We start from the raw sequence: 25,266 nt of genomic DNA, 5'->3' as shown, positions 1-25,266 counted from the left end.
ACCCTCCACCTTCCCCCCCCAAAAAAGGATGGTATCTGATTTCTCTCTCTCTCTCTCTCTCTCTCTTTTTTTTAAGGGATGATTTGGTCAGACATTAAAAGACTCTGGTATGAAGGATTGGAAGACTTTTTAAAGAGTCTCGTAATCAACTGAGTTTTGTCATGAATTCCCTTTATTTGGCAACATTTGCCCTCAAAGTCGTTGCTCATAACAAGGTGACTATTAACTCTGGCAATTGGAGGAACAAATGAAGTTTATTTAAAAAACCTGAGACATTAACTGTGTAACTGTTATATTGGCCCAAATCTGTGTTTGGTATATTTTCATTTTAAACCTACCCATGAGCAAGGAAATATATAGTGAACATTGTTTCCTTCTTTTCCAATAGTTTAAAGGATGTTAATTACCAATAAATGTTGGTTTTATATGCCAGGCACCATGGTTGATACTTGATATATGTTATCCTTGTAGGGACTTTATGAAACAAATGCCCTTATCCCCACTTTATATATGAAGCTCAGAGATATTAAGTAATTTGTCCAAGACCTCACAGTAAGAAAGCAGAACTGAATTTAAATCCAGGTCTCACTAGACATTCTCTTTCTACCAAATGCCAATTCCTTATATCTGACCTAGGTTCATTTACCTCATTAAACCTACATACTTAAAATGAGAATACAAATTCATTAGAAAATGACTAGTGTTAGATATCTATTATAGCTTCCAGAAAAAAAGTTTATTTCAGTGAATTGATGGTATATATTATACATGTTCCAAATTGTGTTTGTTGTTTTACATAGGTTTAAAAATTCAGGTGAATGTCATTACTTCTCTGTGTCAATATTTATTGATTAGAATTTGACAAAAATCTAGTCTTATAGACATCTTTTGCTTTTACTGTTCATCAAACTCTCAAGCCCAGAAAAGGCCATAGGTTTTATATTAACTTCTTTGTTTAAATCCTGTTTAGAATTCTTTTGGGGTGTCATATTCAAGGAACTTAAAAGATACAATATTTTCTGATTTTTCTTTTTACTAATTGATGGACTGTAGAAAAAGCAAACTATCTTATATAATTTTACTTGGTTAAAAAATTCTATAACTGACTAGTAACAAACATGTTTGTTAAGTATGTTCAATGACTTGAGTGAAAGTTCTCTGAAAATAAGAAATGGGTTATACCTGAATAAATGGTTCAATAAAAAGTTTAAGCAACATTGCTTTTTCACACTGATATTTTTAGTTAGAGAAGCAGGGCATCGACATAATTTATTGTCCAAATCAGGGCACCGTGAGAGTGAAAGACGGTATCATTAATAACTATGTCAGGGTAACTAGTACATAATCTGGGACTGTCCAGGCATCTAGGACATTTGGCCACCCTATATGTAGATACAATAATGGTCAGTTTTTCTCTTGAAATTTAAAAAGGAAAAGAATTTCTATGGTTTATTCTAGAATCCTGAGTCAAAGGTCTAAATCAATTTAATATGATAGCTAATTAATTGTCAGTGTACAGACTTAAAATTTGTCTGGTAGAACTGAAGAAAAATAACCAACATTTCATTCATAAAAAGTTTAATGAGAACTTTAAAAATTGTTTAATTTTTTTAAAAAAACAAGAATTTCTGTTTGAACCTGTTACTATATAAGTGATATTTCCTGATGTGCAGAAATCTTTTTTAAGTTAAAAATTATTATTTCTATTAAAAAGGAGAACTTTAAGAAATATAGCAATCCCCAGAAGGAGAAATAATTAAAGTAGTTTTCTTTCAAAAGTTGAAAATGTTTGTTTTTATTTTCCTAATTGAAAGAGCTGTTTACCATTGACTTTTTTCTTCCTAACCTCAGTTTCATGACTTTGCTGATCAGAAGCCCTGGGATGCATTCCATCCTGCACTGATAGAAGAAGGCCTTTTGCATTTGCAAATGTTCTGAGTTATCTGCATCTCTTTTTTATGTATACAACCAGCTCTATATGGGGTCCCTTACAGGTAAATAATTTAAATTTCTTAAAAGAGCATTTGCTAGATGATGTTACTATTTCTTTCTTTTCAAAATGATTAACCCTTGGAAGGACACAACATGTCTATCTGCCTCCTGCTGACTGAACAATGATGCTTTGCCTTCAGGTATTCAAACTTTGTGTAGTCTGTTGCCCTCTCACCCCATGCCATGGACAAAGATGTGTTAAAATATAGTTATTATACTTAAGTCAAAAGAGGAACATAAATATCTGCTTTTTACCAAAACAGATCTCACATTCAAAGTTTTAAGTATCTTAGGTGATATGTATGAGGAAATACCTGAACAGACAGAAATAATCCTACTTGATGATAATTTGATATGCTTTATTTTTAAAAGTATTATTTCACTTTTGTTTGACAAACTATTAAATGTAATAAATTTTAGAACTGAAAAATTCATAGATATAGAGTTTCATTTAATGTATAGTATGGCATGTGATTTGTCCAAAGTAGTTGGTTATTAAGTGTAAGTTGGTTATTAAGTGTAAGAGTTCAGGGCTAAATTCTAAGTCTCTTTACACTAAATAAATGACTCACAATTGGTTGACTTTACCCCAAAGAGTTTAGTAGTTAATCATTATTATAAGATGAGATAGCTGTGCTAGGTGACTAGCTCTAAATAATAATACTCTAAGTTACTTTATAAGTCTGGAAATCTTAACACTTTTCACTTTACCTTGATAAGTCAAATTTACTAATAAGTAAGACTCTCTTTTATATTTGTAAAGATGATATTTTAAATAAAAGTCATAATTACTTTCTCCAAACAGATGTGAAAATAAAATATATAGGAAAACTAAATTTAATGAGGCATTTTTCCTTCATCCTGAAGTGTGTTTCCTGAAATGTGACCCTCTTAACCAAGTCCTATAAGATGCTTTGACTTAAATAAGCTTGAGACACATTGTGTTCTTTCTACCTTTTTTTGAAATACATAGTGCACATTAAAACAAGAAATAAAGAAACTTGTTTAACCATGTGAACCTCTTACCTCAGGACCCTGGTTTTCTCCAGAATATAGTATGTGGAGCACTGGTTTAGATTACCTACTATTTTTATTTGTTTTTGTTGTTGTTATTGTTGTTTTTGCTTTTTTGCCATTAATTAGTTCTAGAAATATTTTAATCAAGTGAACAGAGTTTTTACAAATTTGTTGATTTTTATTTGTTTATCTACAAACTTATGAAATCAAAAGTTTCTGTGCTGGACAATTTTTGATAGATTTCTACAGAGAGTTAAAAGGGAGAAAGTATATTATTGTTTCAGAATGCAGTGTTCCTTTCTGGCTTCCATTTCCAGTCAAGATAGAGTAATGATGAGAATTAACCTCCTGCCTGAAACTACCAAAAAAAATGACAATAGCAAATCCTGACAAAACTATATGAAATAGCAGTTTTCAAGAAATTGAAATCAGGCAATAAAGAATGGTAATTCTTAAGAAACAAGAAAGATTGCCCCAACTTACTGCCATGTGGGAGTTTATAGGCTATCACTAGGGAAGGGAAATGCAGTCAAAGCCTGGTTGAACTCCTGAGTTTGGGAAAGGGTTCTAAGAATCTAATGAGACCAAAGAGGCCAGAGTTTGCATAAAATAATACTGGGGAAGGCAGAGCAGCAAAGAGAGAGAGAAATCTAGAAATCTATAGAGGGTTTCTCTTAATTGTACAACAGAGTACTGATTATTGTATGCATGTGAGAGCACTATAAGGAAAGAGCTAAGTGAAAGGATTAGAGGAAACAGTACTCACAGTACTCAGAGCTAATACAGTGCCAGAATAGTGTCTTTTCCCATCAGCCAGACTGGACAACCTCATAATACATCAGTCACTGAGTAGAGTGCTCAGAACGATCTGACCTCAGTAGTGGAAGATAAATACATCTAGACTAAACACTGACTTGGTCCCACCTAACAAATCTTAAAAGCAAGATCTGAAAGGATAAAACTGTCTCCAGGTGTGCTGGTTTGAAACAGTTGTGTACCCCTGCAAAGCCATGGTTCTATAACCCTGATTCAATATTGCTGGGTGAGATCATTTTTATCAAGTTGTTTCCATGGAGATGGAACCCACCCAGTTGTGGGTGGGATGTGTTGATTAGCTGGTTTCCATGGAGATATATCTCCACTCATTCAAGATTGGGGTCACTTACTGGAGTCCTTTAAGAGGGAGCCATTTAGGAAAAAGCTTTATACCCACACAGCCAGAGACCTCTGGAGATGAAGAAAGAGAAAACATCCCTGAGGAATATGTTTGAAATGAGATGCCAAAGACCCCAGTAGAGGCCAGCCATGTGCCTTCTCAACTGAGATATTCTGGACCCATTGGCCTTTCTTGAACCAAGTTATCATTCCCTGGATGCCTTAATTTGGACATTTTTATAGCCTTAGAAACTGTAAACTTGCAACTTAATAAATTTCCTTTTTAAAAACCATTCCATTTTTGGTATATTACATTCTGGCAGCTTAGTTTGTTAAAAGACTAAAAAACCAAGTAACTTAAATGTGAAAATCAAAAGCTATGTAAAAGTGATACAGAAACTAGATTTAGCAGATAAGAACATTAAAACAGTTATAATTGCTTTGCATATACTCAACTAGTTAGAGACATGTAAGATGTAAAGAAAAAAAAATACTTTGAAAACCATTACCCAAAAAGGACTGGACATGTTTTATCTTTAACTGACTTTTTTCTTAATCAAGCCTGAGCAGAAGAGCAGAGAGCCTAATTTTATTAGCTCAACTATAATTTAAGGGGAAAATATAAGTTAGAATATTCTCTTGCTAGATCTTGTTGCTGGCCCAAAGATTTCTTTTGATTTATGAGAATCATGAGCATATACTCACTATCAAAACTTTCATCATTATGGTGACTTTGGTTCCTTCCTTTTTCTTTCAAAAAAAATAAAACCAAAACAGTGTTTGGTTTATACCAAATGCTCAATAGATGTTCATTGCTATTATTATTATGAAACAGCAGAAACTAGAGTGACATTAACAATGGCTCCTCTAGAATTGTTTTGAAATAGAGAAAAATTCAGTTCTATAGTCAGCTAGAATTTTCTGTGCAAATAAACTTAACTCCAGTTGTAAATGTCTTTGGATACTGCATGTGGTCCCTAAAAAGATTAAAAGTATGATGAATGTACTTTGTTTCCCAAAGCTCTGTGCCTTTAATACTTTGCTGTATTATTGTTTTAAAGCTAGTTACTGGTACCAAGTAGTAAGTAGTATCTAACTGAATTTGGTCATAGAAGTAAAAGTGGAATGGGTGGAGAGAGAGAAAGAAAAGCAAGGCTTTTAGTGCAAGCAGGCCCCCAGAAGTTTTACTCCTGCTATTCATGGAACTCTCAAATCAAATATGTATCCAAAGGAAAACATGCTACTTTTATCCTTTATTGCCGTACTAAATAAAACTGGGTAATTAAAGGTCAAGTGGACCTGTTTCCCTTCCCCTCCCTTTCTACTCTTCCCACTATAAAATATCAGCTCCTCTTCTCCTTCATTGCTACAATAACCTGTCCTCACAAATCAACAAATCTTCACCTCAGCTTCTTTCCATGACCCTACCTCTCAGGCCTCATGTCTGGAGAAACTAAGTGAAAAAAAGGACCATCTATCTTTTGCAGGAGGGAATGAGATTATTGGGAATTTTCTCAGGTATTAATCCCCCTTTTACCACAAAAATCCCATTACCTCCTATTCTAGTTTGCGAGCTGCAAGAATGCAAAATACCAGAAACAGAATGGATTTTAAAAGGGGACTTTAATAAGTTGTTAGTTTACTATTAGGCCATGGAAATGTCCAGATTAAAGCAAGGCTATAGAAATGTCCAATCTAAGGCATCCAGGGAAAGATATCTTGGTTCACAAAGGCTGATGATGTTCAGGATTTCTCTCTCAACTGGAAGGGCAAATGATGAACATGGCAATGTCTGCTAGTTTCCTCTCCAGGTGTCTTGCTTCATGAAGCTATCCTGGGGATGTTTTTCTTCTTCATCTCCAAAGGTCTCTGGCAGTGTGGGCTCTCTCTGCTCCATGACCCTGCTCTGTTCTCCTGTGTTTGAAGCTTTCTCCAAAATACTTCTTCTTTTTAAAGGATTCCAGTAAACTAATCAAGACCCACCTTGAATAGGTGGAGTCACATCTTCCTCTAGTGAAAGGTTAATACCCACAGGTGGGTGAGTCACATCTCCATGGAAATAACCTAGTTTTCCAACCTATATTACTGAATAAGAATTAAAAGCAACAGTTGCTTCCACACGACTAATTAGGATTGAAACATGGCTTTTCTAGGGTACATAAATCCTTTCAAACCAGCATAGCTCCCATCATTATTTAGGCAAGAGGTACATTTCTATCCCTGAGAAGGAAGTATTTCTTTTCTAGAAAGTTAGCATATTCTCTGTCTGGAATTTAAAGAATTCCAGACAGTCCAAGTAAGGCTCCATGTTAGTTGATTAGGGTGTTCTGAGTAGGACCTTTGAGGTAGAAGCTTCAGGCAAAAAATAATTCTAGGGTAGTATTGATGAGCAAATCTGATCAAAGGAGAAGCCCTTGAGTTCTGTACATGTATACTGTGGTCCCAACAAGTATGATAATTGAAAAGATTTATCTAAATGTTTTGTTCTTCTGTTTGGTCTAATTATTATAATTACTAATATTATAAGTGGATAAATACCTCTTGGATTCTGACAGCTTCTATAACAGTTTCTGTATCTGTTGTTGTGAGGATTAAATGGGTCTGGGTCTATAAAATGCATAGCAACATAGCTGGGCACAATTTGGGCTTTAAATAAATGTTTAGATCCATTTCTCTGTTCCTTTAACAGTTATTAACTGTGGCAGACCTAGAGAATAGTACAAGAAAACTTGTAATGTTAATGAAATGCCTGAGATAAGACTGCATTCTTTATCCTAGTAAATTGTTTTGTTTTACTAGATACTTAGATTTTATTTAGTGGCCTATAAAATGTAAATGGCATATTGTTTCCATAACTGAGTAAAAAGTAATTTCAGGTGCTTTGCATTGGGGAGCATCCTTGGAGGTAAGGATTTTTCTTTTCATAAAAATAGAATGTTGGAGCTAGAAGGAAACTTGGAGGTCATATAGTCCAGGGGGTTCCCAAACTGGAACTGCAGAATCACCCAGGGAGCACATTAAACTGAAGTACTCTGGTCCTAGCTGGAAATACTGATTAGGTAGGCTGGCAAACTTTAAATAGCATGTCCCTAAGACTGGTGTAGCATTTGACCATTCCCTTATCCTTTTATAGATCAGAAAATTAAGACCCAGTTCACACACTGTTAGAACCAGGATTTGGTATAAAATAATAATTAACCTTTATATCTTTTTTGATACTTATTCATGTATAAATTCAACAATTCCTACTGTGTATGAGGCAGGAATTTAATTCCTACCTCTGCCACCTAGTAGTCCTGTTAACCTGAGCAATTCACGGAATTTCTCTGAGTCTCAATTTTGTCACTTAGAAAAAATGGAGATAATATTAGACTTTTCCACCTTGCAAGGCTGATGAAGATATGTGATAGCTCTTAAATGGTAGCTCTTGGAAAATGGTAAAAATCTATATAAAACATAGTTACTTGTTCAACATTTTAATTAATAAGCTGGGCTCTGGAGCTGCTAAGCCATGGTACCTACCCTTAAAAACAAAATTTATTAGTATAAAGTGAAAACTTCTGTTTTGGAGATGATGGTGTACAAAGCACTTTGGAAGCTTGACCGAGGTGTACCTGGGGAAAGAGTCAGGAAGGCTTAGATGAGTAACATTTGATTTAGATATTTGAAGGGGTTAGAAGTTTGCCTGGCAAAGAAAAAAGGGAGAGTAGCATGTGCAAGAGCATGGAACCTTGAAAGCATGGCCCCCTTGGAGAAGACAGGATGTCCTTTATACTTGGACCATGGATGGGAGCTGGGAGATGAGGCTGAAGGAGGGCAGGACCTGGAACATCTCTGTGCCAGAAATGTGAGCATTATCACACAGGCAAAGGAGGTTTTAGAGCATGAATGGTTTGATTAGATAGAAATTTTAAACAGATAATTATGACTTTACTCTGGAAGAAGATCTGGAAGGGGAATAACTGGAAGTTATCATTATTGCATTCTTTTGTCAGCAGCTTTTATAATTTAGCATGTTTTACTGAACCTAGAGATAACAGCCGTCCCTACCACGCATTTAGCTTGCTCTTGCTGTTCTTCATAGTGCTGCCATGTGCTGGGCTTTCCGCCTCTTAGGTTGTTTCCTGAGGCCAGGTCTCCAGAAATAGTGTTCCCAGGTCAGAAGGTGGGTCCTGATCATGCGGCCCCGTTTCTCTCTGTGTTAGTTCCCAGTCACACAAGCTATAGAAAAGAACATTGTCTCACCTGAATATTAATAGCATTTGGTACTATCTTTTTAAGTGATACTATCTTAGTAGTTTGCTTTAATTTACAGTTCTCTGGAAATTCATATCCCAAGGAAGATAAATTTGTATACTAGTATTACCTATGGGATAAATTTCAGTTTTTTATATTTTAATTTCTTTTCTCTTTTTCAGTATTAATTTTCATATTTTGCAAGTAAAACTGCCAAGTAGTTTTAAATAAGTAAATATCTAAGAAAACATAATTACTGTTTTTACAAAAAAATACTTTATAGTCTTTCTCAGGCTAAAATAAATGTACTATTTGTAATGTTTGCCTTTCACATGAATGTTTGGTTAATGTGCTCTTCAAGTCAATGTTTACCCCAGTGATACCCAGTTTAGCTATTTTTAGTTCCTCCAACTTATACAAGAACTGATATCAGGCTTTTTTTTTCCTGTTTTTTTTTTCTTTAAAAAAATAAACAATACACTTAGAACCACCAAAAATGATTATCTTAGTTAGCTTAACCATGTGCATATTTAAATAAAATATTCATATAATCATTGTAAAGTCTATGTTTGCACAGTAAGTTTCATAAACCAATTTAAAATTAAGGCAACAATGAAAAAATCTACAAATCCAGATAGCAAATTTCTTAAACTCTAAGTATTAAACACTAAGTTAGATACTTGATACCTCATCAGCTGTCAAAACTGTTCTCAAAATATAAAGTAGGAAGTGCTTACAGATATCTGCATTGCTATAATAATGACTTATGTTATGTTGCTAAATACTTTAGTGATTTCAGGAAAATATGAAGATACAAATATTTTTGCAATTAACATATGAAAATCTTAACCACCTTAAATGGATATTGTAGCTTATCCATAGACATATTAAAAGAAAAAATCTAAGTAATCATCATAAAGCCTGTTTGTACAATATGTTTCATAAGCCAATTTAAAATTAAAGCAAGGAAGGAAAAAATCTATAGATACAGAGTTTCTTACAATTCTCCTGTGAAGCTATCTCATCCATAAATTTGGTGGTCAATCTCAGCACTCTCTATTCTATTCCACTGGTCAGTCTTTCTGTCTTTGTGCCAGTACCAGGCTGTTTTAACCACTGTGGCTTTATAATAAGCTTTAAAGTCAGGAAGTGATTAGACCTCCCAGTTTGCTCTTCTTTTTTAGGCTTTCTTTAGCTATTTGGGGGCTCTTTCTTTCCATATAAATTTGATAACCTGTTTTTCCAAGTCTTCAAAGTAGGTTCTTGGGATTTTTATTAGTATTGCATTGAATCTGTTACCAGTTTGGGTACAATTGACATCTTGATGATATTCGACCTTCCTATCCATGAGCATGAAATATTTTTCCATCTATTTAGGTTATTTTAAAATTCTTTTAGCAATTTTTTTTTTGTAATTTTCTGTGTATAAGTCCTTGACATCCTGGTTAGGCTTATACCTAGATACCTAATTCTTCTGGTTGCTATTCTGAATAGAATTTTTTCCTTAGTTGTCACTTCAGATAGGTTATTGCTTGTGTATAGAAACATTACTGATTTTTGTACGTTAATCTTGTTTCCTTCCACTTTGCTGAAATTATTAGCTCAAATAGTTTTGCTGGAGATTTCTTAGGATTTTCCTAGTACAGGATCATTTGCAGTTTCATTAACTGCAAATAATGAAAGTTTTACTTCTTCCTTTCCTATTTTGATGCCTTTTATTTCTTTCTCCTATCTATTTGCTCCAGCTAGTACTTCTAATACAATGTTGAATAATAGTGGTAACAATGGGCATCCTTGTCTTGTCCCTGATCTCAAGGGGAATCCTTTCAGTTTCTCACCATTAAGTATGATGCCGGGTATGGGTTTTTCATATATGTCCTTTATGATATTGAGAAAGTTTCATCGATACCTAACTTTTGAAGTGTTTTTGTGAGGAAAGAATGCTGGATTTTGTTGAATGCTTTTTCAGCATCAATTGATATGATCATGTGATTTTTCCCTTTTGATTTGTTAATGTGCTGTATTAGTTGATTGATTTTCTTTTGTTGAACCACCCCTGCATTCCAATTAATGTCAGTCAGAATCTTTTAATTGATATAAATCCCATTTGATCATGATGTATAACTTTTTAATGTGGCATTGAATACGATTTGCTAGTATTTTGTTAAGAATTTTCACATCTATGTTCATTAGGGAGATTGGTCTGTAGTTTTCTTGTATCATCTTTATCTGATTTTGGTATTAGAGTGATGTTAGCTTCATAAAATAAGTTAGGTAGCATTCCTTTTTCTTCAATTTTTTGGAAAAGTTTGAAGAGGATTGGTGTTAGTTCTTTTAAAAATATTTGGTAAAGTTCTTCTGTGAAGCTATCTGGTTCTGGGTTGTTTTTTTGGGGGGGGAGGTGAATTTTTGATGACTGATTGGATCTCTTTACTTGTAATTGGTTTATTGAGACCTTCTATTTCTTCTCAAGCCAGTATAGGTAATTTCTGTGTTTCTAGGTATTTGTCCATTTCATCTAAGTTGTCTAGTTTGTTGGCATGTAGTCGTTCATAATATTCTCTTAAGAGTTTTTAATTTTCTTCATGATCTGTGGTAACAACCCCTCTCTCATTTCTGATTTTGTTTATATGTGTCCTCTCTTTTTTCTTCTTTGTAAGTCTAGCTAGGGGACCATCAATTTTAATAAAGCTACTCCTGCTTTCTTTTGGTTACAGCTTGCATAGAAGATTTTTTTCCATCCTTTCACTGTCAGTCTAACTGTGTCCTTGAGTCTAAGATGTGTCTCTTGTAAACAGCATATAGATAATATTTTTTGATCCACTCTGTCAGTGAGTATCTTTTAATTGGTGAGTTTAGTCCACTAACAGTCAAAATATTTACTGTCCTTCAGTTTTTATTTGTCAGATCTGTAGATTATTTTTCTTCTCTCTCTCTTTTCCTTTAAAGTCCCTTTACTCCTATTCTTTAATTCTGTGCCCTCCTCTAGACCTCCCTCTCCTTTCTTTCTTTTATCAACTGACAGGGCTCCCTTATTTCTTATGGGGCTGGTCTCTTCTTGACAAGTTCTCTCAATCTTTCTTTGTCTTTGAAGATTTTGCACTCTCTCTCAATTTTGAAGGATAACTTGGTTGGATAAAGAACTCTTTTTTTTTAACTTAAAAATTATTTTTATTAAAGAAGTTATAGGTTTACAGAAATATCACACCTAAAATACAGAGTTCTCATATACCACCCTAATATCCACACCTTGCATTAGTGTGGTACATTTGCTACAATTGATTAATGAACATTTTTACAATTGTAAAATTGTATATTTTACAGTTAACTATATTCCATGGTTTAGTCTGGGGTTCACTGTTTGGGTTGTACAGTCCAATGGATATATATATTTAAAAATTTTTTTAAACATAAAACACAAGATTCTTACCATAATATCATTTCATTCTTGGCATATAATCAATAACTCACAATATCATGACATAGTTGTATATTCATCATCATGATCATTTCTTAGAACATTTGCATCAATTCAGAAAAGAAATAAAAGAAAAAATTCATACATACCATACACCTTACCCCTCCCTTTCATTGATCACTAGCATTCAGTCTACTAAATTTATTTTAACATTTGTTCCCCCTATTATTTATTTTTATAGATAAAGAATTCTTGGTTGAAAGCCTTTCTCATTCAGGATCATAAAAATATCATACCACTGCCCTCTTGCTTCTGTGATGCCTGTTAAGTAGTCTGAAGTTAGTCTTATGTGTTCTCCCTTGTATATAGTAGATGCTTTTCTTGTGCTGCTTTCAGGACTTTCTGCTTCTCTTTCAAACCTGACAGTCTAATTCACATGTGTCTTGGAGTGGGCCTGTTTGGATTTATTCTATCTGGATTTTGCTGGGCCTCTTCGGTTTGCATACTCTTTTGTTTTATAAAAATTGGTAAGTTTTCTCTGATTACATCTTCAACTACTTTCCCAACCCTTTTCTCTTCTCTTCTCCTTCTGGGACTCCAATAATTATTATATTAGCGTGCCTCTTGCTGTCCATCATTTCCCTAAGATCCAGTTGGATTTTTTTCCATCTTTGTTGCCATTTGTTCTTTTGTGCACTCTAGTTCTATTGTTCTATCTTCTAGCTCATTTATTCTTCCTTCTGCTTCTTTGGATCTGCCATCGTGTGTCTCCAGTATATTTTTTATTTGTTCTACTGTATGTTTCATTTCTGTGAGATCTGCCATTTTTCTATTTAACCTCCTGAATTCTTCTTTATGCTCTTTTAGTGTCTTACTGATATCCTTTATTTCTCTGTAAATATCCTTCAGTAGTTGCTCCATATTCTGCATTTCCTCTGGAATTCTGATTTGGCCATTTATCTGGGCCATTTCTGCTTAGATTTTTATGTGTGTTGTAATTTTCTGTTGTGTTGGGGCATTTGATTATCTTGGTATGGTTACTTTGTAAGTTGGTGTCTTTCACTAGTCTAAAGTTTTGTATTTATTTGGATTTTGCAGAATGTTTCCTGTTGTACCATGTCAGTGACTCTCCATCAAATCAAGGTTCGGATCTCAGGTAGGGGATACAGGTCAATGTGAGGGTCTGTTATAAGCTAGGCCAGGGTGCACGTGGACTCCAGGGGCAGAATGACTGCCCACTAGGTGGGAGACCCAGGCTTGACTCCCAGCCTATGCACACACATAATAAAAGAACAAAACAAAGAGATAGTAATAAAATAATGATACAATGAAAACATGAAATACAAAAACAAGAACCACAACAAAATACACCTCAAGAATAGTAGGCCCTGGAATCAAAAAGAGACACCCCCAGATAAACTGAGAGTTAAGTCAAGCTCGTGCCGACTAAAGGGAGAGAAAATTTAAAAGAAAAATAGTAATAATAAAAATAAATGAAATGGAATAATAAAAAATAATATGTGAAATGAAAAATAGAAATGTAAGAATAAAAATATAAAATAGCTATAAAAATAAAAAATAATTAAAAGAACAATTATAGTACTAATGAAAATGTACAGAAAGAATATATTTTAAAAGGGGGGGAAGAAAAAAGTAAAATAAATATAAAGACCTAGGCCAGTGAGTTAGCTTGCCTGCACTACCCCTTCTCCCCAGCAGGTGGCAATGGTGGGCTCCGCTTCCCTCAGCCCCACAGGTCCTGGCCTGAGCAACTCCTGGTCGGCGGGCTCAGCAGGGGGCCGCTGCACCTGGGATGGGTCGCTCAGCAGGGTGTGCCCTGAGGGTGGGGCTCTGCTGGGGACTGGGGAGCCCAGCAGCACTGGGGGGCCTGCCGGACGCCACGTCTGCAGCTGGCTATTCCTTCATCCCACAGGTGATCCCTCCCCACCACCAGGTCTGCCCGGAGGTGGAAAGTCACTGGCCCCCAGGCTCCCTGCGGGCGCTGCCCACCACAACCATGTGGGGTAGTTTCCCCAGCAACTGGGCAGGCTGGAACCAGGAAGTCAGTTCCCTCCTGTCCCACGTCCCCAGTACTCCGCAGCCCACCCAGGGAGCCCAGGCACCCGCCCCACCTGCTCTCCCCGGATCCGCCGATGCGCTCCTTCCCAAAACGACCTAGAGACCCTCCTGGTTTACTCAAACCCTGGGACCTGCAGTCCTGCACATTTTCTCCCTGGCTCCTCTCTCATTTCACGGAGCAGGAGGGACCTGACTCCACTGCACCGGTTCCGGGTCCCGGAAGCCGACAAGTAGCCATGGGGGCCAAAGGGCAGGTCGGACATCGGTTCTGCCCAAACGCCACTCCAGAATTTGTGGACCAAAAGTCAGGTGTATTAAGACCCAGAATAAATGATCAAACACGAAACCAAGTAGAGTTAGACTGATTTCCTGAAAATAATATAACATGAACGTTGGTTTTATATATGGAATGGCCAAATCATCATTTTTGTCATATTGGGTGGATTACTGGATCCAAAGGAACTTTTACTAAGGGTTTCAAAGGAGCCAATGTTACAAGACATGACCAGAGCGTAAACGTGTCTGTAAGTAGTACCTTTTTCCAGAATGTCAGAATATGTGCAAGTGAGGGAAAACTTACTGCCCGGCTACTCTTCAGCAAGCACTGCTTTTGAGTCTTCTTACTTACTTAACCAAAAACCAGACATCTGGAAGTGATTTCTTACTTTCCCATAATCCCCGTCAACTGCCCGTTCTGTCTCCGTGGCCAAGGGGCTTCCCTCTGCTCTCTGCCTCCGAAGGTGACCCCGCTCACCTGGGACACGCAGCCGTCGCCCACGGGCCTCCTAAAGCGTGCGCAGGCCTGCTCTCCCAGCTCCATCTCCCCACCTTTGCACTCGGCCCGGCCCGGAGCCACCCTCGTCAGCTCTGTCCTCTTACCAGGCTTTGACCCTATTGGCCCGGCCCAGCCCCCACCCTGCCTTTGCACCTCCCCCTGGGGCCTCCCTCCTCAGGTCCCAGCATGGCCCTTCCCTGCATCGGGATCTCAGCTTAATGCCTCTGTCTCCCAGAGGGGCCCGCCCTGACCCCATCCCTAAACCCAGTACCCACCTTATCTTCCCCTGTAGCAGCCCTGGGATGCTTCCTTCAGAGCCCTTACCTGCCCTCAGAATAGCTACTGGTGAGTTTATTAGTTAGTTGGTTGGTTTAATCTGTCTTCACAGCTCCCCGGGAAGGGACTCTGCCATGCTCACCTGCCTGCCTGTGATATCTAGCACAGGTCCTGGCACCATGACCATCTTCATGACTATTTTGTTAATAAATTAATTTCCCATTTAGTCTCTACCCAGTTTTAAAGCAAATGACACTAAGGTCAGTTGTCTAATGAGCAGCCAGGTTTGTTTACAACTTCTAAGAAAATTCTCCCCAAGGATAGCAAGGTGTGGGCTAGAGGAAGACTTAAGAAGCCAACGTGAGCTCTATCATGGCAAGATGGAAGTGGTTCCCCCTCCTTTTCCAGAGATGCAGGATGTTAGCATGTATAAGGACACAGGTAGGGCCAGGGAGCCCCAGCACATCTGGGTTTGTACTCCAGGTCTGCTGTCTGCTGATTTTGACAACTCAAAACCTCTCTGTGCCTTAGTTTACTTCTCTGTAAAATGAACTTATTCACCATTTGATCTCCAGCCCCTAACATTCAACCTGGAGCAAATGAGCTAATGGCCATGCCAGTGGACTAGATGACCCCTTGTCTGGACTGTTATGTAGGCCCACTGCACGAGATACCCATGCAGGACCTGGACAGGGAAGCCCTAGCTCAGAAACATCTTTCCTTGTCTGGGCTGACCTCCCCAGGTATTTCGTAGTCATGGTTTCTGGTAAGCCGGGGCAGGCATGTGAGAGCTGAGAAATGTTTCTGTGCTTAGGATTTCCCAAGCATGCTCTCTGATCAGTTAACAAACAGCAAAATAAGCCTGTCAGGTAGTGAACCAGTTGCTACATGGAGGGACAGGTAAATAGAATTTACTTTTAAGTAGGAAAAGCCAACACAGCACACAGTAAACAGTAAAGACAAAGAAGCATGAGGTTGTTGGCCCAGCGAGAGCAGGACCAGGCCAAAAGCTCATTTCCTTCATCCGTCCCTTTACTTTATGTAGAATATTTGTTTTCAGTGAACACTGAAAGGAGAGGTGGATGCAGAGGTGTGTGCACACAGCACTCCAAGCTCAGAAACTTGGCCTCAGCCCCCCAGAAGAGAGGGTGTGCACCAGCCGGAGCCTCACCCCCTGCTGAGGGCACCAGGAATCAGCATCCACCTAAGTCAGCCAGTGTGTGCACCTGCCAGGCTGGGGCAGACTGGCTCATCAGATCTCCTTTTCCCTGGATTTGGGTCAGCACGTACTGGCCTGGGGAGCTGGTGGGGCAAGAGTTCCCCTAAGAGCAGGGCCTCATAAGCCCCAGTAGGGGACTGGGAGGGGTCACATGGGCCAGGAGTCTGGGTGACCATGGGCCATGGCTGAGACAGACACTGCATTTGTGGCAGGGATGGGAGGGAGGGAGGGCAGTAGGTGGGCAGGGCAGGTGGCCAGGTGGGCAGGAAGAGGGACCCTGAGACTGTGCCCACCCAGCCCAGAGTGGACGGCGCTGCTGAGGGAGAGCCTTGTGAACTTTTATTCAACTAGTCCTTACTGTGACTGGGATAAACATAAGTCATTTTGGTTTAATAGATTGGACTATTAGAAGTAATTGATTATTTTTAATCCCACACAGCAAATATTTCATGAGTATGGTCTAGGCATAGGGCAGGGTGAGGGGTCAAGGCAGAATTGCCTAAGAGAAATTCCTGGTTTCACGGGGACACAGTGAAGGCCAAACCAGTGATGGCATGAGGGCCATCATGAACACGCTGCCAGGAAGGGGCTGGGGGAGCGCAGAGATCAGAAGTGATGGTGCGAGTCCGTGCCTCAGAGAGACTTGTGAATGTGATGGTAAGAAGGCACGAGTGGTGACAATGAATGGCATTTGCATGCATGTGTGTGTGCGCCTGTGTGTATGAGAGACAGAGAAAGACAGTGAGAAAAGAAAGGGATAAAGAGAAGTAGAGAGAGAAGGGGATAATTCTGGGAAATCTTCAAAGATTGAGTTTTATTTTCAGATTATAATTACAGCAAATGGTTGTTACTGGCTTTAAGAATTTCTACACCTCATTTCATTACACTTTTAAAACTTTGTACATTCAGTCACTATCATTATACAGTCTAGGCATTCCTAGATTATACCATCTCAGTCTTTAACACCTATCTTTCTTTCTGATTTCATTTGTGCCACCAGCCCTCCTCCCTCTATCATTCTTACATGCATCTTCATTCAGTGTTTCAACATAACCGTATTACAGTTAGGTAGTATTGTTCTATTCATTTCTTGAGTTTTTATATTCAATCCTGTTGCACAATCTGTATCCCTTCAGCTACAATTACCCAATATCTTACCCTATTTCTATTTCCTGATGGTCTTTGTTACCAAGAAAATGTTCCAAGTTTATCCACTAATGTCAGTTCATATCAGTGAGACCATACAGTATCTGTCCTTTTATTTTTGGCTAATCACACTCAGCATAATGTCCTTAAGGTCCATCCATGTTGTTACATACTTCATAACTTTATTCTGTCTTACAGCTGCATAATATTCCATCATATGTATATGCATACTGGTTGTTTAAGAGTGTGTTGTTGAGCCACTGATTCCTTTTGCCAGAAAAAAAATGAAAACATTAAAAATATGAATGAACTATAATAAATGGGAACAATTTCTTTGCTCAGAGAGGTCTCTGCGAGTGTTCGGTTTCCTTTTAGCTGTAAGATCGAAGTATAGATTTCGCTCTTAACATACAACTTTACAGTTAGACTGCATTAATAAATTTATAAATTTGCATTTTTCTCCTAGTTTCACCTCTGCTAATTTAGTGTCATGTTAGTATGCCTCATCCAACCTTAGCAAGTTAACTTGTTTTAAAGCACATTGTTCAATAGCCCCAAGGACAATCATTCTAACTGCACTTTTGTCTTTCCTGGCAGATGACACTTGATCTGGAAATCTTCTTCAGTGTTTACTGCCACTGATTATATTTCATGCAGGATATATAGCCTAAAGAAGGTAAGTGTAGAGTGGTACATTTTTTCCTTGATCATTAAGTGGAGGATTTTATTATTACTAAGGGAGAACCAGTTATTTTATGAATTAGGTCTTTGTAAGAATATTATCTTAGATTATGTGATACCAATTCAAACCTGACATTCTTATAATTCTTCTAAATTTGTTCTGTCTGATACACTGTCAGCTAGGCACATGAGCTGTTCAGCATTTGAAATGTCATGAATCTGAATTGAGATGTGCTTTAATTGTGATAGACATACCAATTTTTTAAGACTTCAAGTAAAAAAAGAATGTAAGATATTTCAGCCATGTTTTATATTGATTTCCTGTCAAAGTGAAATTTTGGATAACTTGGATTAAATAAAACATTGTGAAAATTCATTCCACATTTGTTATTTACTCATTTTAACATGACTACTGGAAAATTTAAGATTGATGTGCATGGCTTGCATTATATTTCTATTGGGAAGTGAGTGCTACTCTAGGGAATGGGTAACCACAGGGTTTGCTTGTTAACTTAAGTTGGGTTCATCCATCAGGGTGAAAATGCAAGAATGCTTTCCTGATATTCAGCTCCTGATACAGACAGAAAAAATTCAGCTTTGCTATTTCTATCCACTTGTCTGGCATTACTTAGATGCAGCCCAAATGCACGCCCTTTGTGAATTAGTGATTCACTGTAGTGCAGTGCTGTCACTGCCTGTGCTGCAGAGTGAGGCTCTGACTGAGGGTTTTGAGTTGCAGAAGCAGGACTGCTTTCTCCTGTCAGCCTCACCCCAAGAAGTGTGACCTTGGGACAGTCTCCACCGGCAGCCAGGCAGCTGCTTCATCAGACCTTCTTTTCTGCTCTCCAGACTTCCTCTCACTGTCAGTTCTGGACATGCAGACCCCACTTAAAGAACTGCGAAGGATCTTTGCCAGGCAGCATTTGGGACTATTCTGAGGGCTGGCTTTATTCAGGCCACCCCAGACCCAGTATGAGGCACCATTCCACATCGAATCTGTTAAAATGAGCTATGACAGGTCGCAGAGTCTTGCTAAGTCATGTTCAGGAGACATACAAATCAGAGCACCAAGAAAAGTCACAAGACAACTTCTATCTTTTAGAGTAGTGTTTTTAGATATGCTGCAGGAATTTTAGTGAGAATAAAACTTCTTGAAAACTCCGTCCTCTATTAATCACCCTCTGTTAATTTCCTGCCTGGAAATAGCCCCAATCCCTTCCTCCTCTGCCATGTCCAGTCTGTCCTGGCACTTGTCTCTTTCACCCTTCTCTTCTCATCTCCCAGTGCACCCTTTCCTGCTCTGTCTCCTGCAGTGCACATGTACATGTTACAGCCAGGAACTAAGGCTCCAAGCACAAAATGTGCCTAAATAGTAAGGGAATGGTGCGACTGTGAAATGCATATGTAATTTTTTTATTAGAGAACTTGTCAGTTTAAGAAAAATCATGCCTAAATTGCAGAATTCCTGTCACATGCAATCCTGTTAAAGTCTTGTTTAAGTGTTGTGCATTCATTACAATTCACGAAAGCGCATTTTTATAATTGTGCAATTAACTATGGTCCATCGTTTACAATAGGTTCACTGTGTCATACAAGAAATGATTTTATTTTTTTAGTTTTACTCTAGTAACATGTATGCAATCTAAAATTTTCCCTTTTAACCACAATCACTTTACAATTCAGCACTGTTGATTATCCTCCTAATGCTGTGCTACTATCCCTACTCTCCATTATAAACACTTGACAGTCAAAAACAGAAATAGAAACTGCACAGTTTAGATATTAACTCCCTTTCCCAGGCCCCACCCCAGACCCCAGACCTGCTAGAGTCTGACTTTGTGAGCTTGTCCTAAGTATTTCACATCGGTGAGATCCGGCGGTGCTTGTCTGTTGGGTCTGGCTGATTTCATGCAACGTGGTGCTTCCCAGGTTCATCTGAACTGTCACATGCATCAGAACTCTGCTCCTTTTTAGGGCTGAGTAACAGTCCATTGTGTGCAGTTACTACGTTTTGTTTATCCATTTACCATATGATGGATATTTGGGTTGCTTCTACTTTTTGGCAGTTGTGAATAATGCCACCAGGAACATTAGTGTGCAAATATCTATTTAAGTTCCTGCTTTCATCCTTTGGGTATATACCCAGGAGTGGGCTTGTCAGTTCATGTGATAAGTCTATGCATAACTTACTGAGGAACCACCAAACTGTCTTCCACAGTGGCTGCACCATCTAACATACTTACATCTTAAGAGATGAAGCAGTTCCTATTTTCCCACATCCCCTCCAACACTTGTAATTTTCTGTTTTTTTCTTTTTTTAATAGTTGCCATTGTAATGAGTGTGGAATGGCATCTCATTGTGATTTTGATTTGCATTTTCTGAATAGTTAATGATATTGAGCATATTTAATTTCTTTTTAACCATTTGCAGGTAGGCTTTGGAGAAATGCCTATTCAAGTCTGTTGACCATTTTTAAATTGAGTTGTTTGTCTTTATTGCTGAGTTGTAAGATTTCTTTATATATTCTGTATAGTAAACCCTTATCAGATATGTGGTTTCCAAATACTTTCTCTCATTGAGTAAGTTGTCACTTCACTTTTGTCCTTGATGCATGAAAGTTTTTTTAATTTTGGTGAGATCCCATTTATCTTATTTTTCTTCCATTGTTCATGCTTTAGCTGTAAAGGCTGAGAATCCACTGCCTAGCAAAGTTCCTGAAGATGCTTCCTTACATTTTCTCCTAGGAATTTTATGTCCTGGTTCTAATATTTAGGTCTTTGATCAATTTTGTGTTCATTTTTCATGAAGTGTGAGACAGCAGAAGGGTTCAGCAGCATGGGAGGCAGCGGGGGGTGGGGGGCAATGGCAGAGGGGGCTGCACAGGCGGGAGCCCTGTCTCTTCTCTCTCCTTCCCAGCCTGAGCTGGGGTGCCTGGAGAGTTGGCTGCCTGAAGATGGAAATTCTCTTCCAAGGATCTGCAGACTGTTTGGCTGCAGGAGGCAGTTTTCTATCCTGGAGCTGTACCCAGTGGGAAGCAATGCAGGACACGTGGCTGAGTCTGCGGCACTGGGGGACACTCATTGCCCTGACCTGGGGACTGTGCCAGGGGCTGGCACAGAGATGCCACCATCGGGCACCAGCAGAGCACTCTGGTCTGTTCTTACACTCATGTGCAAAGGAAGTGCTGTACTTAACCTGAAACCTGCAACCCGTGATGATTTACACAGATATATATATATATATATATAAAACAAACTCACTCACACTGTTCCTTTAAGAAGAAAAATTCAGACCACTTATTTGAAAACAAAGGTCAAGTCTCACCTTGTGATTTCCTTTCTCATTAGTTCCTTCCTAGGAAGATCTTCTAGCTGGGACTGAGGTTTGTCTCGTGGTGAGCCTTCAGGACCTGGCGTGGCCTGTGGCAAGGAGATATGGACAGGAAGACATTTTATGATCAGTTTAAAGCTCTTAGCTGAATTTTATTCTCTTCCTGCCTGGAAATAGCCCCAATCCTCTAAGTCAAAATTCAGTATTTGTTCTAATAAGTCAAGTATACAAATCAGCACATGCATTCAGTTTCCAGTGTTTTAATGTGCAGCGTTACTTATGAAAAGCATTTCACAAACAGTTGTATATCACGGTCAAGCTAATGGCTTTGATTTACACCCTAAAGAAAAGTAACACAAAAAGGAATTTGTCCTGATTGTGACTGCAAGAGAAGGGCACTGGCAGAAGTATCCAGTGCATTTTGCAGTTTCCTCTGTGGGTTCTCTGTATTGTATTAACCAACTCCCCAAATCACTGATCTGCTCTTCAAAAAAGCAAACTAGAGGAAAAAAAAAACTTGACATTTATATTTATGTCTTTCATATGAGTTGGGAAATTTTCAGCTGCTATTTCCTTAAATATTCTTTCTGCCCCTTTTCCCTTCTCTTCTCCTTCTGGGACTCCCATGATGGGTATGTGGGCACATTTCATGCTGTCATTAAAATCCCATAGACACTGCTCAATTATTTTCTGTTCTTTTCTCTATGTGTTCTTCCTTCTGTATGATTTCAATGTCTTCTAGGTTTTTTTGTTTATTCTGCCTGTTCAAATCCATTGTTGTATGCCTCTAGTGTATTTTTAATCACCATTATTGTGCTTCTCATCCTCATAACTTCTTTTTTGTTTCTTTGCAAACTTCCTAATTCTTCTTTTTGCTCATTCATTGCCTCAATATCCTTCAGCCCAATATCTACAGTTAGTTTATTTCTATCCATATTTTCATTCATATCCCTAAATTGACTTGGGGATTTGTTTCAACATCTTTGATTATATGTTCCAAATTCTATATCTCCTCTGAAGTTCGAACTTATTCCCTTGACTGTGCTGTATCTTCCTGTTTCTTGGCATGGCTTGGTATTTTTTTGCTTATGTGTGGGTATATGATTATTTTGATGTGCTAAATCTGAAGGTCAGTGTCTCACTCTTGCCTTAGGTTTTGTTGTGGGTAGGCCATGCGTTAAGTCCCTTCTTTGATGTTTGGTGCAGCTTATACTTAGAGTAACCCACTCTCTTCAGATGTTCTCTGGTCTTCTGTACCTGTTTCTTGCCTAGACATGCAGTACAGCTAAGATTGCCATTTTATGTGTGATGGCTTCACCTCCAAGAGAAAGCTTCCTTTCCTCAGTGCCTTCTCCAGGAATCCTGATCTGTTCTTTTCTCTGCAGAATTTTCTCCCCAGGGCCTATGATTTGTTTAATTTATTTCCCTCACTCAATGACCCCTTTTCATCATACTTTATAGTCCTAGGACCTGTCCTGCCTTACAGCAGTTCAGTTTCCCCTCTTTTTTTTCTTCTTTGGGGATTTACTGCCTCTAGTTATTTCCCCATCATGGTTTCTGACCCAGGAGCCTGATGGGTCAGTGTTCTAGTTTGCTAGCTGGCAGAATGCCACACACCAGAGACAGATTGGCTTTTAATAAAAGGGGAATTTTGTTACTTCTTCAGAGGAAAGGAAGCTAACTTTCATCTGAGGTTCTTTCTTACACAGGAAGGCTCAGGGTGATCTTTGCTGGCCTTGTCTCCAGGCCTCTGGGTTCCAACAACTTTCCCTGGGGTGATTTCTTCCTGCATTTCCAAAGGCCTGAGCTGAGTGTGCTGTGAGTACTGAGATGAGGTATGCTGAGCTGCTTAGACTGTGTGCTATGTTGCCCTCTCTCATTTAAGCATCCAACCAATTAAATCAAACATCATTCATTGCAGCAGACATGCCTCCTAGCTGACTGCAGATGTAATCAGCAACAGATGAGGTTCACATGCCACTGGCTCATGTCCACAGCAATAGATCTAGGCACCTTCACTGGCTAAGTTGGCACCTGAATCTAACTACCACAGTCAGTGTTCAAAAAGGTCTTTTTTTTTTTTCATTTAAGTGCTCCAACAAGCAGAGACTGGGTTAAATATGTGCACCTCTTGCCCACGCTCCTGCTGTGATCTCTTTTGGTTCCTGGAGGCCCTTTTGCGCATCTGCTCTGCCCTGGGTCTCTGCAGACTTGGCCCCTGAGCCTGGATGAATGGGGTTCTGACTCGGTGCTGTGAGTGGCTCTATGGCCCACATCCATGTTGGGGGGGTTGCCTGGGCCATGCACCTCTGTGCGCCTCTTAGTGTGGGTGTGGGCCAGGCCACCAGGTCGGGGTCTGCCTTGTTCTTCAGTTTAGCATTTGTGGAGTCCTTCTCCCATCTTATCATCCTCTAGAGTTCCCAGCAAGTGGGATTTGACCTTTTAGTGGTTGTTTCTGATAGGAGGTTTTTCCAGGGGATGTCTTACATGGCCATGTTGATATCATAATATACATATTAGTTTTTATTTCCTGCTCTACTAAGAAAAATACTAATGTACTGTATGATTTTTTTTTTCTCCTTAGAGACACTTTTTCCAAAACTTGGGACCTATTTTAACATATGCCTTCTTGGAAACTGCCATCTCCTGCATCGTCATAGGGTAAGTGACATTTGGAGCCCAAGTTCCCACTGGCTGTTGGGTCTGTGGGAAGAATCTCACATTTCTTGGACTTGTGTTGGCTGGGTGAATTGTCTATTTTTTCTCAGTTTATCCTACTTTTACACATTTTTTTCTGACTCAATTCCAAGGCTTATGTGTCTTTTGACAAACACAGAGCTTTAAATCAAAGCCAACTGGAATTACATTGTCAGGTTTTCTCTGTGAGTTTTGGACTTCTGATTTAGGAAATCTGGATACCTTGGCTTGAGTTATGTAAAACACATTGCATTCTTTATTTGGCTTAAGTAGTGATGATAAGCACAATGCCATCTTCTGCGCTCCTGCTGCCATCTTCTTTATAGGACCCACCTCCACTTGTGCGGTACAATAGTAATATCAAAGGTTTCATTTCTAAAGGGAAGCTTACAACAGAACAGTCTGTCTGAAACATACATCTCCAGATACCAGCAGAGTTGTTTGATTATTGCATGGCATTTTGGTCAATACACTGAATAATGAAGACTTTTATTTATCATTGTATTTTATTGGTTGTATTGCTGAGCCCTAAATCTAAATATACAAACACTGCTTTGCACTTCAGCATAAAGCAAAATATGGTTACAAATGGTGGAGCCAATCTAATTTTTCTTTTTGGCATGGGCTGGCACCGGGAAATGAACCAATCCAATTTTGCTTACAGTTTTATATAATAAAATTGAGCTGCACTGCTGAAAAAAGTTCAGCTACTCTATATATGATATTGTAGATGTATTAAATTGTCTGATACAGCCAAGTCTACCATTGATTTTACTGCCTACAGATGTTATAATTTAACCCAAGAAACTTAAGCTAAAAGCATACAATATTCACTTATCCAGCCCTTTTCTAATGAAGTAGTTAGGGTGTGTTGCTAGAAAGCTAAGGAGCTGTTGGGAGATGTTGTTACTGGTATCTGAAAGCAGGGGAAATTTGCACTGATTTCTTTGCTAAATATTTATTGATTCTAGAATTCAAGCCTAGATCAACTCAGTGTGGGGGAAATAGTGGCCAGGGGATCATGTGAGAGATGATTTCCATAGACCAGGATGGAAATGCTGGGAGCCTGGTTCAGGCTGTGGCTACAAAAGTCGCCATGGAGTCAGTGGCTTTTTGAAATCCTGGGAAAGATAGAGGTCATGCAGACAGGGTGTGTGGAATGAGAGGAAAAGGGACCTAGGAACAGCGCTCTTGAAGAAAGGAAAGAGGTGCTTGCAGAAAGGACCAAAAGTGTTGAAGCTGAG

The 25,266-nt window shown here is 38.7% G+C and overlaps 1 protein-coding gene across 3 annotated transcripts in view; it reads left to right on the top strand.

Annotated features, from left to right (window-relative positions):
• The window catches only part of LOC143686150 (cytosolic carboxypeptidase 1-like), a 108,633-nt gene extending 84,020 nt beyond the window's left edge, over positions 1 to 24,613 (top strand). For all 3 annotated transcript variants that reach the window (XM_077163154.1, XM_077163156.1, XM_077163157.1), the window contains 5 exons: positions 77 to 215; positions 1,852 to 1,994; positions 12,917 to 12,974; positions 17,911 to 17,989; positions 23,910 to 24,613. The gene's annotated coding sequence lies outside the window, so the exon portion shown is untranslated. The remainder of the gene's footprint in view (positions 1 to 76; positions 216 to 1,851; positions 1,995 to 12,916; positions 12,975 to 17,910; positions 17,990 to 23,909) is intronic.
• The last annotated feature ends 653 nt before the right edge of the window (positions 24,614 to 25,266 follow it).

Source organism: Tamandua tetradactyla, chromosome 6, assembly GCF_023851605.1.
Source record: "Tamandua tetradactyla isolate mTamTet1 chromosome 6, mTamTet1.pri, whole genome shotgun sequence".
In the NCBI taxonomy this organism is placed as follows: Eukaryota; Metazoa; Chordata; class Mammalia; order Pilosa; family Myrmecophagidae; genus Tamandua; species Tamandua tetradactyla.
Note: the sequence above shows the minus strand (reverse complement) of the source record. Positions and strands in the feature narration are given on the sequence as shown.